This window comes from Zingiber officinale, chromosome 2A (assembly GCF_018446385.1).
Source record: "Zingiber officinale cultivar Zhangliang chromosome 2A, Zo_v1.1, whole genome shotgun sequence".
NCBI lineage: Eukaryota > Viridiplantae > Streptophyta > Magnoliopsida > Zingiberales > Zingiberaceae > Zingiber > Zingiber officinale.
The window spans coordinates 27,928,989-27,946,898 of record NC_055988.1 but is presented as its reverse complement, the minus strand read 5'-3'; positions in this window follow the sequence as shown (position 1 = coordinate 27,946,898).

Here is a 17,910-nt window from a genome sequence, read left to right as displayed (position 1 = left end):
TTCATACGTCATTAAGATAAATTAAAAAGTATAGAGATTCAATTTCTTAGTCATACAAGTATTTCTCATTTTATCTCTTCTGCCATTCATTATATATTACATTTAACGAATAGTATTATTATAATATTGTATTTCAAAAATTAATACTGCTATGACACTAGTTTTAAGAAATTAATATCACATTCATATTGATTTTAGAGTTATATGTAGTATGAAAATGGTATTAATTTTTAAAATATAATATTATTGTGATATTGATTTTTAAACATAAGTACTGATAATTTTTAAAATACATTACCATGATGGTATTATTTGAAATCCAATATTACAGTGGCATTTTTTTAATGCAATACTATAATGAGTGAAAAGTGAAAAGTGAAAAGTGAAAAGCGGAAAGCGTAAAATGAAAATAATTGTCTATTTTGGAAACTCTAAAAGTTAAACGCACCTTATTGAATTATTAAATATCATATTCGTTATTATAATATTTTTCACAAATATTCTTCTCAATCTAAAACCCTATCTAAGTTATCCCTATTTTAAAGATCGGCTTTTAATTGTATTATTAAAATAAAATTACATCCAATATTAATGAAAACATATAAAATATTTATATCATTTAAAATAATATAAGGTAATTATATAAAAATAAATTATTATAGAAAAAAGTAATTATGCTCCTTTGAGATGTTCATTCTAGTCCGTACGTTTATAATTTATCATCAACTGACTAAGAATGGAGGGAGTTTTTTTTTAAAAGAAAATAAAGAGCAAACTAAATGATAGGGTGATGTGTATAAATTGGATATATTATTCAAATTGATTGAGGTCACTTTCCAAATAAATACATAGTTTTTTAAGAGAGTTGACTTAAACAATTTAATTAGAAGACTATTTTATTATTTGTACCTTTTAATAAATATTTAAACAATTTAAATAGAGATGACTTGCGTTGGTTGTCTATATACTCTCATGCATCAATCTACAGTTTGCTACTTATTAGTTTAATTTACCATTGAAAATGATTAGGCTTGAAAAGGATGCATTTCTTAATTTATTATTAAAGGTATGGATATTTGACTAAGCATTAACGTAAAGTTATAGATTACCAATGAAAATGATTAGGCTTGAAAAGGATGCATTTCTTAATTAATTATTAAAGGTATGGATATTTGACTAAGCATCAACGTAAAGTTATAGATTAGTGGTTATACAAATTAATAATATAGGAAAATCTAATTTAAAAATTTGCTCAACGCATCAAAATATCTTGATCGAATATGACTCCTTAAGATACGAGTCTAAAATGATTAAAAGTGAAAATACTAAGAAGGAGATTGATCTAACCCGAAATACTTGACACTATGGGAATCCTTTGATATTTAAGCATGTTTTAGTTCGAGTCATTAAAAAAAATATAAAGAATCAGGTACAAAACTTTAAAGGATGTCTTTTTTTGTTTAATCATCCAAGGGATGTCTTATTTTAACTTTTATCAAGAGAGTATTCCACTCTATTAGATCGTATGATAGAATGATATACTTGTTCTCTACTGTACTATTTTTATTATCATCTCTTCTTTATATTTCTCATTTAAATCTTGAATCGGGGTGTATTGTAGTAGTTATGAAATCATAACTATTATATAGTTGTAGTGACTATGATTTCGTACCTATTACACAGTTGTAACAGTTATTGAAGAATCAAACTCGACACAAGAGAGAGATGAATACTGTTATGAATTTTAAAAATAAGTAGATAATAAATGAAACAGTTGAATTAATCAGAGTAGCACAGTGAAAATAAAATTTACTTAAACTAATTCGATCAAGTAAGATAAGGCTATGGCTAAGTCGGTATGGTATACTGATACCGAATTCCCATATAGTATGTCGTACCAAAAAATTTGGTATAAAAAAAAAATTTAAATCGATACCATACCAAAAATTTGGTATACAGAAATTTCGGATATCAAATTTTCGATATGGTATGAGTTCCATATCAAAAATTTTAGTATACCAAAATTTGGTATGGTATGTTGTAATAGGAAAACTATGTTGTAGCAGTTACTGATTAGTAGCTGCTACAACAGAGAAAATTATGTTGTAGCAATTATTGGTTAGTAGCTGCTACAATATATTTATTAAGTGAAATTTGAGAGGTCATAACTTTTGACTTGGATTGAATCATGAGACACACAGTATATCAAATCAAAGCTCATTCGGAGATCTTCAATTTGATATATTGTGCATTATATGGTTTATCCAGAATCAAAAGTTATGACATCTTAAAATTTACTCGACAAATATATTGTAGCAGCTACTAACTAGTAGTTGTTACAGTATAATTTTCTCCATTGTAGTAGCTACTAATCAGTAGCTGATATAACATAGTTTTTCCTTTGTTGTTATAGCATCTACGAATCAATAGCTACTACAATAGAGAAAATTGTATTGTAGCAACTATTGGTTAGTAGCTGCTATACTGTATTTGCTAAGTTAACTTTAAGAGGTCATAACTTTTGAATCAGATTGAACCATGAGATGCATAATATATCAAATCTAAGCTCATTTAGAGATCTTTGATTTGATATATTATGCATTATATGATTCATCTATAATCAAAAGTTATGATCTTGTAAAATTTACTTGACAAACACATTGTAGCAGCTACTAGTTAGTAGCTTAGCTGCTAGTTAGTAGCTTAGCTGCTACAACATAGTTTTTCCTATGCCATTGTAGCATTTACAAATTAGTAGCTGCTACAATAGAGATAATTGTATTGTAGTAGCTACTGGTTAGTAGTTGTTACAATGTGTTTGCTGAGTGAACTTTAAAATGTCATAACTTTTGATTCAAATTGAACCATAAGACACATAATATATCAAATCGAAGTTCGTTCAGAGATCTTCGATTTGATCTATTGTGCATTATATGATTCATCCAGAATTAAAAGTTATGACTTCTTAAAGTTTACTTGACAAATACATTGTACTAGCTACTAACTAGTAGTTTCTATAATACAATTTTTTCTATTGTAGCAGCTACTAATTAGTAGCTGTTACAACATAATTTTTCTTATACTGTTATAGGCGCTTTGGCATGTGGGTCAATGGAGAGTGGGGTTGCAAAAAGTGAAAATGTAAACAAACTAAAACCTATTAAAGCCCAAAAAACTAATTAAAAATAAATAATTTATTTAGTATTTCGGTATATACCGAAATATAAAAAAATAATAAATTTATACCGATACCAAAAATTTTGGTATAAATGATATATATCGGTATGGTATACCAAAATTTTTGGTATTTTCCCCACCCCTAGATAAGGCAATAAGTATGCAATAGATTTAGCTAACAGTTAAGCATGCAAGTAGTTGATCAATCAAATCAGGAGTAAACACATGCAGCAGTAATAATAATATGATTCTTATTTCTAAATTTCTCCTATAGGTGGAGAAATCTTACAGAAAAAATCTAAAAATTAAGCACAATAATAAAATAAGGCAATATAATAGAAATGAAAATGTACTCAAGGTGTTGTCGATTAGACATGAAGCGCGTGTTGCAGTGTATTATAGCACAGAAGATGAAGGAGCACTTAGAGCATGAGAATAAGAGTGAATTATGTTTAGATGAGTGATTTTAAGTTCTACCTCAAAACTCCTTATATATTGTTGGATCGAGAAGCGCTAGAGGGGGGGGGGGGGGGTTGAATAGCGCTCGTGGCTATTTCGTTCGATTCGTAAAACTATCGGAGTAATTAAGCAGCGGAATAAAACAAAGTAAGCACACAGAGACAAGAGGATTTTTACTTCGTTCGGAGCCTTGATCGACTCCTACTCAAAGGCCCGCGATCCTTGATCGCTTCCGGTGGGCAACAACTATAAGCTCGTTAAAAGATTACAATAATGAGTACAAATAAAAGCTATCAAAAATTATACCGACAACAAGAAATGCTAATTCTGAAGCTTCAGGTCGTCGGGCACTTGTAGTAGAACTTCGGAGCGTCTTTTGGAGCAGCGTGTTGATGAAGGATCACTTAGAATTCGTTGTTTTTTTTTTGAAGCTGCACCTCCTCAACCCTCCTTTTATATGCGGTTCCGGGCGCTTGGATCCCTTCCGGGCGCCTGGAGTGTGACGTGGCCAACCAACCAGGATGCTCCACGTGGCGAAGTTGCGCAGGGGATAAAATTTGGTCCCGGGCGCCCGGACCTGTTCCGGGCGCTCGGACCTCCGGGCGCCCGGATCCATCCCGGGCGCCCGGACAGCCTTTTTCCAGCAGGTTCCTCACCTGCAAACAAAGGTTAGTCCGAGCAAAATACCCTGCAAGACAATGTTAGAATCTGATAAAACACAGTAAGTAATAATTGACAGTCTTCGGACTGTCCGAGTCTGACTTTGGATTTCCAGACGGAAGCCCTAGGTCGACCCGACGCCAACTGTTCCCTCTTCAGGTAACGTGTCCTCATCTACTCCACTCAGGAGATTTACCTGTTGCCAGTCGATCCTCTAGATCGACTGGACTTTTGCTCAGCACTCGATGCTTCCGGACTTTCTGCTGGACATCCGCTTCCCCGGCTAGTCCAGTCTTTCACCTGGTTCGCGACACCAGGACTTTTCACCTAGGGTTACCACCCCCTAGGACTTTTGCCTGAAGCCATCAACCTGCCAAGACTTTACTCATAGGGTTACCACCCCCTATGACCTAGGGTTACCGCCCCCTAGGGTTTTCCCTTTGCCTAACCGCAGCTAGGACTTTCCTGAAACCCTCAAGTAGACTTGTTAGACTAAAAAACATCTTAACTTTGAATTCTTTGCCGTTATCAAAACACGAGTTCGATCGTCGGATGCTTCCCGCACCAACAATCTCCCCCTTTTTGATTATGGCAACACAAATTCGAAGTTAAGTAAACAAGCGAATAGATAGTCATTTTAAACACAGGCAAAATTTGCTAAGTATAGCTGAACAATGTAACTAAAGTAAATTTTGCCCTATATACTCCCCCTTAACTTTGGCTCCCCCTTAACTTTTGCTCCCCCTTAATTTTTAACTTCTTGAATTTTATGTTTACATTTTTGCTACTCTCCCCCTTTGCCATAACTCAAAAAATAGGCAATGTATAAAGAGTTGTACATGATTAAAGTTAGCAATATTCAACAGAGTTTGGAAGTTAAGGTCAATTGGAAATTAAGTTTTTAGGACCAGATTATTCATTTAAGTTCAGTTGATCCTTAAGTCCAAGCACAAGTCATGTTTATATATTAGGTATCAGAGCCATAGTGAACAAAACATTCTTGAAAAAGAAATTGAGTATCTTTTGTCAACTGTCTAACCTTTAGTTACTTGCTGATTGTCTATAGGACAATAGCTTTTACTAGGTTAGTCAAGTTAAGTTATTTAGGTCCAGATAGACTTGACTAGAGCTGGAGAACTTTAACTTGATTAATGTTTATTGCATATTTAATGCCCAGACTCATATTGATGCACAGATATAAGCATTCTTGAGTCCAGGCTATACCCTATGCATCTCACGCCATTCTATATTTTTCAATCACAATCAAGGTAAACCTAGGTGTTTTGTGAGATGCTCTGGCTTAATTCTAGGGGAACATGATATCTAGGGGGGGTCCTAGACTAAACCCAACTTTTGAAAGTCTAGTAAAATTGGAGGTTTGAAAACTGTTTTTCCTAGAATTTGAAAACAAAATAATAGTAAGATATCTATTCTACCCAACACATTCCTATTTGCCTTCTAAGTCCACTGAACTCAAGTTCAGGTAAGGGTTTTGTAAAAATGTCAGCTAGGTTTGATTTGGACTCAACGTGGTTGAGTGCAATTTCACCTTTAGCTACATGATCCCTTACAAAGTGGTGTTTTACCTCTATGCGTTTGGTCCTAGAGTGGTGTATAGGATTTTTGGTCAGATTAATTGAGCTGATATTATCAATAAAGATTTTAGTATTTTTATAGTCTAGTTGATAGTCTTTTAGTGTATGCATCATCCATAACAATTGAGATGCACATTCTCCTAGAGCTATGTATTCAGCTTCTGTAGTGGATAGAGCAACACAATGTTGCTTTCTGCTTGACCAACTTACTAGGCACTAACCTAGAATCTGGCAGCTACCACTTGTACTTTTTCTGTCTAGCTTGCACCCGACATAGTCTGAATCAGAATAGCCATAAAGGTCAAAAGTGCAAGTTCTTGGATACCAAAGTCCTACATTTAGAGTTCCTTTAATATACCTCAGTATTCTTTTAACATATGTTAGGTGTGACTCTTTTGCACAGGATTGGTATCTTGCACACATACCTACTGCAAACAGTATGTCAGGTCGACTTGCAGTTAGATAAAGTAAACTCCCTATGGCACTCCTATAGTATTTTGGATCTACAGATTTTCCTTTAGGGTCAGAGTCAATGTTTATGTTGGTTGCCATTGGAGTATTTATAATTTTTGAGTTTTCCATGCTGAATTTTTTGATTAACTCCTTAGCATATTTAGTTTGATAAATGTAGATTCCATCTTTGGTTTGTTTTATTTGTAAGTCTAAGAAAAAGTTGAGTTCCCCAACCATGCTCATTTCAAATTCACTTTCCATTAACTTAATAAATTCTTTTAGAAATTTTGAGTTAGTTGAGCCAAAAATTATGTCATCAACATAAATTTGGGCTATAAAGATGTCTTTTCCTATAGTTTTCACGAACAAAGTAGGATCAATTTGTCCTTGGTTAAATTCTTTGGATATTAAGTAATTAAATAATCTTTTATACCATGCTCTAGGGGCTTGTTTTAGTCCATATAGTGCTTTTTTTTAATTTAAAAACGTGATTAGGGTAGTCTATGTCTTCAAACCCTGGAGGTTGGCTTACGTAGACTTCTTCCTTGATAAAACCATTTAAAAAAGTTGACGTAACGTCCATTTGGTACAATTTGAATCCTTTATTGGCTGCATAGGCTAATAACATCCTAATGGACTCGAGTCTAGCTACTGGAGCATAGGTTTCATCATAGTCTAGGCCTTCGACTTGACTAAACCCTTTGGCTACTAATCTTGCCTTGTTTCTTACTATAACACCGTGATCATCTAACTTATTCCTAAAAACCCATTTTGTATCTATTATTGATTTATCTATGGGTTTAGGTACAAGGTCCCAGACTTGGTTTCTCTCAAATTGGGCTAATTCTTCCTGTATTGCAATGATCCAGTCTGGATCAGGCAGGGCTTCTTCTATAGTTTTAGGTTCAATTTTAGAAATTAGAGCAATCTGACTAAGGTTTCTATAGGACGATCTAGTTCTGACTCCTAGGTTTGGGTCACCCAAAATTTGGTCAGGTGGGTAAGAGGTGCTTATTCTAGTTGGTCTTATTTGTGAGTCAGAAATGGGTTCTTTAGACTCATTAAGATTAGTTTGGATTTCATCATCATCTACATCTCTTGGATTAGTGTTAATATTTGCATTTATATTAGGTAAGTTGTTTTCTTCATCAAATATTACATTAGTTGTTTCTTCAACTTTCAATGTATTTTGATTATATACTCTAAAGGCTCTACTGGTAGAGGAGTATCCTAGGAATATTCCTTGGTTAGATTTGGGTGTAAATTTTCCTAAGTAATCTTTAGTATTTAAAATGTGAACTTTACAACCAAATACCTTTAAATAATTTAGATTGGGAATTTTATGATAGTAGAGTTCATACGGTGTTTTGTTGTGATATTTGTTTATTAAAATTCTGTTTTGAATATAATTTGTCGTATTTATTACTTCAGCCCAAAATTGGTGACTTAACTCATATTCGTTTAACATTGTCCTAGCGGCTTCTTGTTGTGTTCTATTTTTACGTTCTACTAGTCCATTTTGTTGGGGGGTTCTAGGACATGAAAATTCATGTTGGTATCCATTTATTTTACAAAATTGGGTGAACTTATGATTTTCAAATTCCCCTCCGTGATCACTTCTTATTCTTTTAATTTTAGTATCTTTTTCATTTTCCGTTAAGTTGCAAAAATTACTAAATATTTCATAGGTTTCATCTTTTGATTTTAGAAATTTTACCCAAGTGTACCTGGAGTAGTCATCAATTATTACTAAGCAATATTGGTTCTTGTTTAGTGATTTGGCTCCATGTGAATCAAATAGATCAAGGTGAAGGAGTTCAAGTAAGGTGTTGGATCTTTCTAGGTTAGTTGACTTATGGGTTGACTTGGTTTGTTTTCCTTTTTGACATGCATCACAGATTGAATTTTCAATAAATTTTAATTTGGGTAAACCTCTAACTAGACCATTTTGACTCATTCTTGAAATAAGTCTTGTGTGTGTGTGACCCAGCCTTCTGTGCCACAGTTGGGTTTCCTCTTGTTGTGTCAGGAGACACTTTATAGAGGATATTGATAAATTAATTGTGTAGATGTTATCTTTCCTAAGTCCCTTAAGTTTAATTTCTGGATTTTCAATATTTTTAACTAGACATCCAGATTTATCGAAATTAACTAGATATCCGCTGTCACATAATTGACTTATACTTAGTAAATTAAAGTTAAAATTTTCAACCAATAAAACATTTTGAATAATGAAATCGGAACTAAGTTCAATATTACCTTTTCCGATTACTTTAAGTTTACCGTTGTTGCCGAATGCAACTGATCCTAGACTCTTGTACTTGAGTTTGGTAAACTTCAACTTATCTCCAGTCATATGTCTGGAGCATCCACTATCCAACATCCATTGATCTAATTCCTACACATGAAGTAGTTGAATTGGTTTCTTTTTAATGGATTAAAGATAGCGTGATTGAAGCAGACACTATGTTTATTGTCTCTTTAAATTTTCTATTTCAAGATAATTTAGCAAACACTTATGTTTATTGAGTTTGAGAATAATTTTGAGATTTATTTTGAAAAGATTTGAAATTAAGTTTTTTAAATAATTTTGAAATTAATTTTGAAAAGTTTTTTAAATAATTTTGAAATTGATTTTGAAAAGTTTTTAAAATAATTTTGAAATTGATTTTGAAAAGTTTTTTAAATAATTTTGAAATTAATTTTGAAAAGATTTTTTAATAATTTTGAAATTGATTTTGAAAAGATTTTTTAAATAATTTTGAAATTAATTTTGAAAAGATTTTTAAATAATTTTGAAATTAATTCTGAAAAGATTTTTAAATAATTTTGAAATTGATTTTGAAAAGATTTTTAAAATAATTTTGAAAAGATTTTTAAATAATTTTGAAATTAATTTTGAAAAGATTTTTAAATAATTTTTAAATTAATTTTGAAAAGATTTTTAAATAATTTTGAAATTGATTTTGAAAAGATTTTTTAAATAATTTTGAAATTAATTTTGAAAAAATTTTTAAATAATTTTGAAATTGATTTTGAAAATATTTTAAAATAATTTTGAAGTTAATTTTGGAAAGTTTTTTAAATAATTTTGAAATTGATTTTGAAAAGATTTTTAAATAATTTTGAAGTTAATTTTGAAAAGTTTTTAAAATAATTTTGAAATTAATTTTGAAAAGAATTTTATTTCTTAGTCATCTCACCTGATCTAAATTGTCAATCAGGGAATCCTATAATTGATGTGAGATGATTTATTGTTGAATTCAAGGGTCTGATTTAACTTTGTGTTAGATTCAGGTTTAGCTTTGGGTTCAACAAGTAAGCATTCTTTGGATAAACTTCTGGGCTATGGTGAGTCACAAGGAACTCATTAAAGTAACCATGCCTTCGAGGTCTTCCAAATAGTCCTACCCATTGAACTTAATACTAATCCTTGGTCTAACTAGTTAGGATCCATTTAAGGGTAGCTTCGGTCAGTTTCACTTGGCCAAATGCACCAGGTCGAAGCCATATCTTCCTAGACATGCGATGCCCAAGTTTCCCTAACGTACTATCATCCAAAAATTTCACCAGTACTGTGGTTCAAGTTAAACTTATCCTTTTTAATCTATCCTTAATTACCCTACCGGGTAGTCTACTCTTGTTTTACCCATTCTGGGTAGATTAGGTTCAGTTACCCTATCGGGTAGTTCAGTTAGAGGTGCCAGCTAGTTTGGATCCTCCATCTAGTTTTCAATTTAATTTTGTATTTTTAATTTAAATTCGAATTTAGAATTTAGATTTTGTAATTTAAGTTTTGAATTTGTAATTTAATTAATTTAAATTCAAATTTAGAATTTAGAATTTAGAATTTAGATTTTGTAATTTAAGTTTTGAATTTGTAATTTAATTTTGAATTTTTAATTTAAATTCGAATTTAGAATTTAGATTTTGTAATTTAAGTTTTGAATTTGTAATTTAATTTTGAATTTTAATTTAAATTCGAATTTAGAATTTAGATTTTGTAGATCGTTTTCATATTAGTTTTCCCTGGATCACGGCCTCGATACGGTCTGTCGATGTAATATATTTGATCCTTCGGAACCCAGTATTGGCCAAGTCCAACTTGATTGATCAATTTGGACTTAGGGACCCATGCTTGGACTGATTTGCTATTTTGTTTTATTAATGATAAATAAGATCTATATTTCTTTTTACTTTTATATCCCAGTCCAGTTTTGTTGTAGACGGCTCTTTGTGTCCCAAGAATTAGATCCAAATTCTTGGAGCCCAGAGAGAACTTTTCTAAAGTAATTTTTAAATCTTTTAACTGATTTTTCAGATATGAATTTTCTTTCTCAAGTTGTTGTACTTGAGTTGAGTCTTCAATTTGAACTTGATCAGGTAAAGATTTTGAGTTAGTTACTTCTTTAAGAGTGGTTACTTCTTTTAAAAGTGACTTAATTTTCAAATTTGACTTGGCTAATTTGCGAAGTAAATAATTGACTAAATTATTAAGTCTAGGAATACTTACAGCGGAGTCTGGCCCTTCGGAAATGGATGCAGATTCGTGGCTTTGCTCGGAGTCGGCTTCTGACTCGCTCTCGGATTCGATGATCTGGTCCCGGGCCATCAATGCGAGTAAACTCGTTTGGTCGAGTTCGTCGTCTTCGTCCTCCGAAGAAGATTCGTCCCAGGTTGCCTTTAGTGCCTTCTTTCTTCTTTGCTTCTTGGCTTCCTTTTGATTGGGGCAGTTGGCTTTTATATGCCCCTTCTGGTTGCACCCGTAGCAAGTGACTTCGTACTTTGCCTTTGAGTTCTGTTGAGCCTCCTTTGATTGAACTGCCTTCTTTAGATCTTTCTTGTTGAAGCCCTTCTTCTTCTTGTAGAGCTTCTTTACAAGATTCACAAACTCGCTGGCCAGTTCATCTTCTGAATCTTCTGAATTGGGTTCGTCTTCTGATTCTGATTCAACTTTTCACCGTCCTCTTGATTCCCGTGTTTGACTCGTTCCTGCAATCAAAGCAATACCTTTCTCGGATGGCAGTGTATTAGTTTGATCATGGAGTTCAAATTCGCTAAATAACTCGTCTAATTTTAAGGACGACAAATCCTTAGAGACTTTGTAGGCATCTACCATTGATGCCCACAATGAACTCCTAGGAAATGAGTTAAGTGCATACCTTATTATATCTCTGTTTTCTACCTTCTGCCCGATTCCATGTAGAGAATTCAAGATATCTTGAATTCGGGCGTGCAAAGAGCTTGCCGTCTCACCTTCCTGCATTTTCAAATTGTATAGTTTATTTAGTAACAAATCACGCTTACTTACCTTGGTTTCCGCAGTGCCTTCGTGAAGTTCAATCAGTTTCTCCCATAGTTCCTTTGCGGAGGAGAATGGACCAACTCTGTTGAGCTCTTCTTTGGTAAGACCGCACTGGATTGTGCAGGTGGCTTTGGCGTCGGCTTCCACCTTTTTGATAAATGCTGGCTCCCAGTCCTCACAGGATGTAGGCTTACCGTCTGTACCAGTTGGTAGTTGTAGTTCTGTTTTGACGATCATCCAGGTGTCGAACTGGATCTTTAGATAAATTTCCATTCACCCCTTCCAATATCTGAAATCTTCTCCGGAAAATAATGGGGGACGAACGGTGCTAAATCCTTCTTGTTGGGCCATTTAGATCTACAAAAAAACAGAAACAACAAGATCTATTCCAAGACTAAGTCTTGGATTAGTAGTGTGGGAGGAAGGAAAAAAAATAACAGGCTCAAGTGGTATTGACCAGCTTTGAGCAGAAAATCGATTCGTAAAAAGAAATTAGAATATAGCTATGAGGCTAAATTTTAATTGACTCCGAACAAAACCACAAAAAAATTGTCTCGAATAGTGGTTGCACTGATTCAAGACGACCCCGCTCTGATACCAATTGTTGGATCGAGAAGCGCTAGAGGGGGGGGGGGTGAATAACGCTCGTGGCTATTTCGTTCGATTCGTAAAACTATCGGAGTAATTAAGCAGCGCAATAAAACAAAGTAAGCACACAGAGACAAGAGGATTTTTACTTCATTCGGAGCCTTGATCGACTCCTACTCGAAGGCCCGCGATCCTTGATCGCTTCCGGTGGGCAACAACTATAAGCTCGTTAAAAGATTACAATAATGAGTACAAATAAAAGCTATCAAAAATTATACCGACAACAAGAAATGCTAATTCTGAAGCTTCAGGTCGTCGGGCACTTGTAGTAGAACTTCGGAGCGTCTTTTGGAGCAGCGTGTTGATGAAGGATCACTTAGAATTCGTTGTTTTTTTTTGAAGCTGCACCTCAACCCTCCTTTTATATGCGGTTCCGGGCGCCTGGATCCCTTCCGGGCGCCTGGAGTGTGGCGTGGCCAACCAACCAGGATGCTCCACGTGGCGAAGTCGCGCAGGGGATAAAATTTGGTCCCGGGCGCCCGGACAGCCTTTTTCCAGCAGGTTCCTCACCTGCAAACAAAGGTTAGTCCGAGCAAAATACCCTGCAAGACAATGTTAGAATCTGATAAAACACAGTAAGTAATAATTGACAGTCTTCGGACTGTCCGAGTCTGACTTTGGATTTCCAGACGGAAGCCCTAGGTCGACCCGACGCCAACTGTTCCCTCTTCAGGTAACGTGTCCTCATCTACTCCACTCAGGAGATTTACCTGTTGCCAGTCGATCCTCTAGATCGACTGGACTTTTGCTCAGCACTCTGCTGGACATCCGCTTCCCCGGCTAGTCCAGTCTTTCACCTGGTTCGCGACACCAGGACTTTTCACCTAGGGTTACCACCCCCTAGGACTTTTGCCTGAAGCCATCAACCTGCCAAGACTTTACTCATAGGGTTACCATCCCCTATGACCTAGGGTTACCGCCCCCTAGGGTTTTCCCTTTGCCTAACCGCAGCTAGGACTTTCCTGAAACCCTCAAGTAGACTTGTTAGACTAAAAAACATCTTAACTTTGAATTCTTTGCCGTTATCAAAACACGAGTTCGATCGTCGGATGCTTCCCGCACCAACATATAGGACTCCTCCAGCCGCTTGAAGCTTTCCCAACTGCTTGTATCAGTATTGGCATGGCTACAAATTTTATCCATTTGATAACGTTAATGAATCTATTAGGTTAACTAGATACTTTTTGATTGCTTGGATAGAGGCCAAATCTCTTCTTGACCCGATTTGCTCGAATTGATGGTAATGCCATCTCCTGGTTGCTTGAAAGCTACTCCGGTTGCCTGTATCCTTTGGTCGCCTGGACCTAATATGACTGCTTGGACCCTCTGAAATCCTTTCATCAAGAGTTATCACTAGCTAATTGCCCCCGAACTCTCTTTTGGTTGTCTAGAACTGTTGAATATGCTTCCCTATAGTGGTTACACATAATGAGTAAGATACAAAATGTAAATTTACTCGCACTTACGTTGAATCTAGATGTTGAGCTTCCAACTAACTCATCTAGACTAAGTTGCCAAGCCACAACTCTCTGCTGCTTCCACTTGGACTTGTTTTCCAATCCTTCAGCTCCCAGCTAACTCTACTTGGATTTAATTCACCTATCATCCAGCTAGAAATTTATATGCCAAACCTTAATCATTTGGACTTGATTCCCCTAGTCCCATCTAAGAAATTGTCTGCCAAGCCTTAATCACTTGGACTTGATTCACTTAACCTCCAGCTAAGAATTTATCTGCCAAGTCTTAATCACTTATACTTGATTTAGTAGTGATGTGATTATTTTATATAGGGATTTTGATATGTTTTGACGCATGACCTACTTTGCATACATATATTTCATTATTTCATCTCTTTATGCTTCATTTCAATATATTTTTATTTTAAGATACTTTTTTTTTTGTGTATTTCTTATGTTAGGATGCGAAATGAAGCGAGAATGAAGATTGAAGATCAAGGTAGAAAGCTTCCAAAGCTGAACATGGGTGTCCATGCCTAGTGGCACGGGTTGTGTTCCTTTTGGGTGCATCTACACGGGTGCCTGTGTTGTTGGGCATGGGTCATATTCCATTCGGCCACCAGATCCAAAATGCTAGAGCCCAGCAGCAGGCCATGCTCAAGTTCCAGCACTAAACATGAGCACCCATGACCAGCAGTAAGAGACATGTTCACCCGTGTTTTGAAGCAACCACACCCGACATGGGTGCTCGTGCCGCAGGGCATGCCCCGTGTCAGACTTCCACTCTAATGCCTATTTAAGTTGACCCCTCCATTTTGAAAGGGGATCTCAATTTAGGATCATCCAAGGACCCTTAGGAAGCTTTAGGAAGTGATCTTGGGTGGATTCAATGTTATCTATGCTTTGAAGAGGAATCGAGAATAGTGAGGAGGAAGATTCTATTGGATCGAAAGCGCTAGAGGGGGGGGGGGGTGAATAGCGCTCGTGGCTTTCACAATCGATTTCGGAATCGTAAAAGTAAATGCAGCAGAAAAGAAATAACAAAACACAGAAGACACGAGAAGTTACTTCGTTCGGAGCCTATCTCGACTCCTACTCGAAAGCCCGCGGTCGTTGACCGCTTTCGGTGGACAACAACTATATAGCGCAAATCTTTACAAGTAGATGAGTACAAGTATGAGCTTAAAAAGATTATACTGACAAGATACAATATATTAAGAGTGGTTGTTGATTGTCGGAGCAGGGCATTGTTAAAGCGTACGAAACAGCACGCTAGGGCATAATAGATTTTCTGTTCGAGAGTTGTGTTTTTTAAGCTGCACCTCGAGGTCTCCTTTTATAGCTCTGCAAAGTCTGATCCAGATCCCCAAGCTTCGGGATCAAGTTTGACCCAACGTGGATCGATTGACCGATCCCAAGGTTCGATCGACCGATCAGGCGATCCCTCCTATTTGATTCGCTCGATCTTCTCGCTCCGCTTCGATCTAGTCAAACTCCATCCGCGGTTCAGTCGCCCGATAAAAGGTCTAGTCGACCGATAAGCTCTTCTGACTCAGCCCAGTCAGCCTGATCTAGTCGACACCTAACCTAGGTTCGGTCGACCGATCCCCTGGTCGAGCTCGATCCAACCTCTGGAGATCTGATCTGCTGATTTGTGGGTTCGGTCGACCGATCTCGGTCACTTCTAACTCTGCATAAAAATTGTTAGTTACATGCAAAACAGAGTTAGAACATAATGGAATATATAAACGAATAAACTGACAGCCTTCGGACTGTCCGGGTCTGACTTTGGGTTTCCGACTGGAAACCCTAGGTCGACCTGACGCCTATTGTTCCCTCTGCAGGGAACGCGCCCTCACCTACTCCACTCAGGAGATTTACCTGATGTCAGTCCGATCCTCCAGACCAACTGAACTTTCCGCCTAGGGTTACCACCCCCTAGGACCTAGGGTTGCCACCCTCTAGGGTTTTTCTCCACCTAGGGTTACCACCCCCTAGGACCTAAGGTTACCCCCCCTTAGGATTTTCCTCCATCTAGGGTTATCATCCCCTAGGACCTAAGGTTGCCGCCCCTTAGGGTTTTTCTCCACCTAGGGTTACCACCCCTTAGGACCTAAGGTTGCCGTCCCTTAGGGTTTTTCTTCACCTAGAGTTATCACCCCTTAGGATCTAAGGTTACCCCCCTTAGGCTTTTTCCTTCACCTAGGGTTACCACCCCTAGGACCTAGGGTTACCACCCCCTAGGGGTTTCACCTTGCCTAACCGCAGCTAGGACTTTTGCCTAAGTATCACTTAGGACTTTTCTGCAAGCTCCATGAACCTTGTTAGATAACACCACAGCTTAACTTTGAACCCTTTGCCATAATCAAAACTCAGGTTCGATCATCTGGTGCTCACTGCACCAACAATCTCCCCTTTTTTTTATTATGACAACCTTGGTTCAAAGTTAAGTAAACCATAACATTAAATAAAGGAATAAATAATGGAAATTAACCATGAGCATCAATGCAATTTAAAGTTTATTCTCCCCTTTCATTATGTTTAATTTCATGATTTCTTAATTTTGACTTTTCTCTCCCCCTTTGACATAAATCAAAAAGAGTTAACAAAAGAGAGAAATAGTCTATTTAATTTTAAGCTCCCCCTAAAGGGTAGTATAATTAAGTACTTAGACTTTGATAAAAGAATTTGGTTAAGTACTTAGCTTAATTTATAAGGCTTTTGAAAATAATAGTTTTGTCACATATTTAGTCTTAAAAAGACTTAGCTTTTCAAAAAGAATTGTATTGAAAAACACTTAGCTAAATTTGAAATGCTTAGCTATGTTTTTAGCTTAAAAATGATTGCATTGAGAACATATCTTGCCAAGTAGCTAAGTTTAGAAAATAATTTAATTAAGTTTAGTTAGAGAAAACTTAATTAAGTACTTAGCTTTGAAAACATTTAGCTTTTAGAGGAGTTATAATTTAAAATTCAGGTCATAAATAATTTTAACTTTAAAGCTAAGTTTAAAAATAACCTGAATTTTTGAAGATAAGGAGAAAATAGTTTTTAATTTTTTTTTAAGTCAAGTCAAAGATAATTTTTAAAAACCAAGAAGAAAAAATTTACTTTACTGAAAAACTAACTTGGAAAAACTAACTTTAAGACCAACTCAAAATCACTCCCCCTTAATTAATGCCTTAATAAATTCTTAGGGTCTTAGAGTCCAAGCATGAGAGGTTAAATTGATGTTCAGTTATTCAAATTATTTTGAACAGGTATCAGAGCCCTAAAGTACAAGCATGCTCAATCTTACAATCTCCATTTCCTTCACCAACTGTTTAACCTTTAGCTACTTGCTTATTGCCTAATTTTCCATCTCACCCATTCTAGGTTTTCAAGCATGTGTAGCTTATGAGTGAGTGTGAGATGAAGTTAACTTTGTCAGTGAAACTATTGAAAATATAAGTTTGAATTTCAAATAGTAAATATTAAACTTTGAGACTATAGTAAAAATATTTTAAAATAACTTTGTCAAGATGATTTCCTAATGATTTTCAAATATTTAAAATAAAGTCTATTTTAAATTGATTTTGAATACTTTTTAAAGGATTTTTAAATGAATTTTTAAAATGATCTTCAAATAATTTTTTAAAGGATTTTTCAAATAATTTAAGTTAATTAAGTTTGAAAAAATAATTTAAGTTAATTGAATTTTGAAAAATATTTTAAGTTAATTGAACTTTGAAAAATATTTTAAGTTAATTGAATTTTGATTACGAATTTAATTTTGAAATTGAATTAATTTTAATTATGAATTTAATTTTGAAATTGAATTAATTATAATTACGAATTTAATTTTGAAATTGAATTAATTTTAATTATGAATTTAATTTGAAATTGTGAGTTTGAATTAATTTTTAATTCCTTAGTCATCTCACCCGATCTAAATTTTCAATCAGGTAATCCTACAATTTTTGTGAGATGAATTAGGTTTAATTTTAGGGTTATGTTTAACTTTGTGTTAGATTCAGGTTTAGCTTTGGGTTCAACAAGTAGGCGTTCTTTGGATAAACTTTTGGGCTATGGTGAGTCACAAGGACATCATTAAAGTAACCATGCCTTCGAGGTTTTCCAAATAGTTCTACCCATTGAATTTAGTACAAAACCTTGG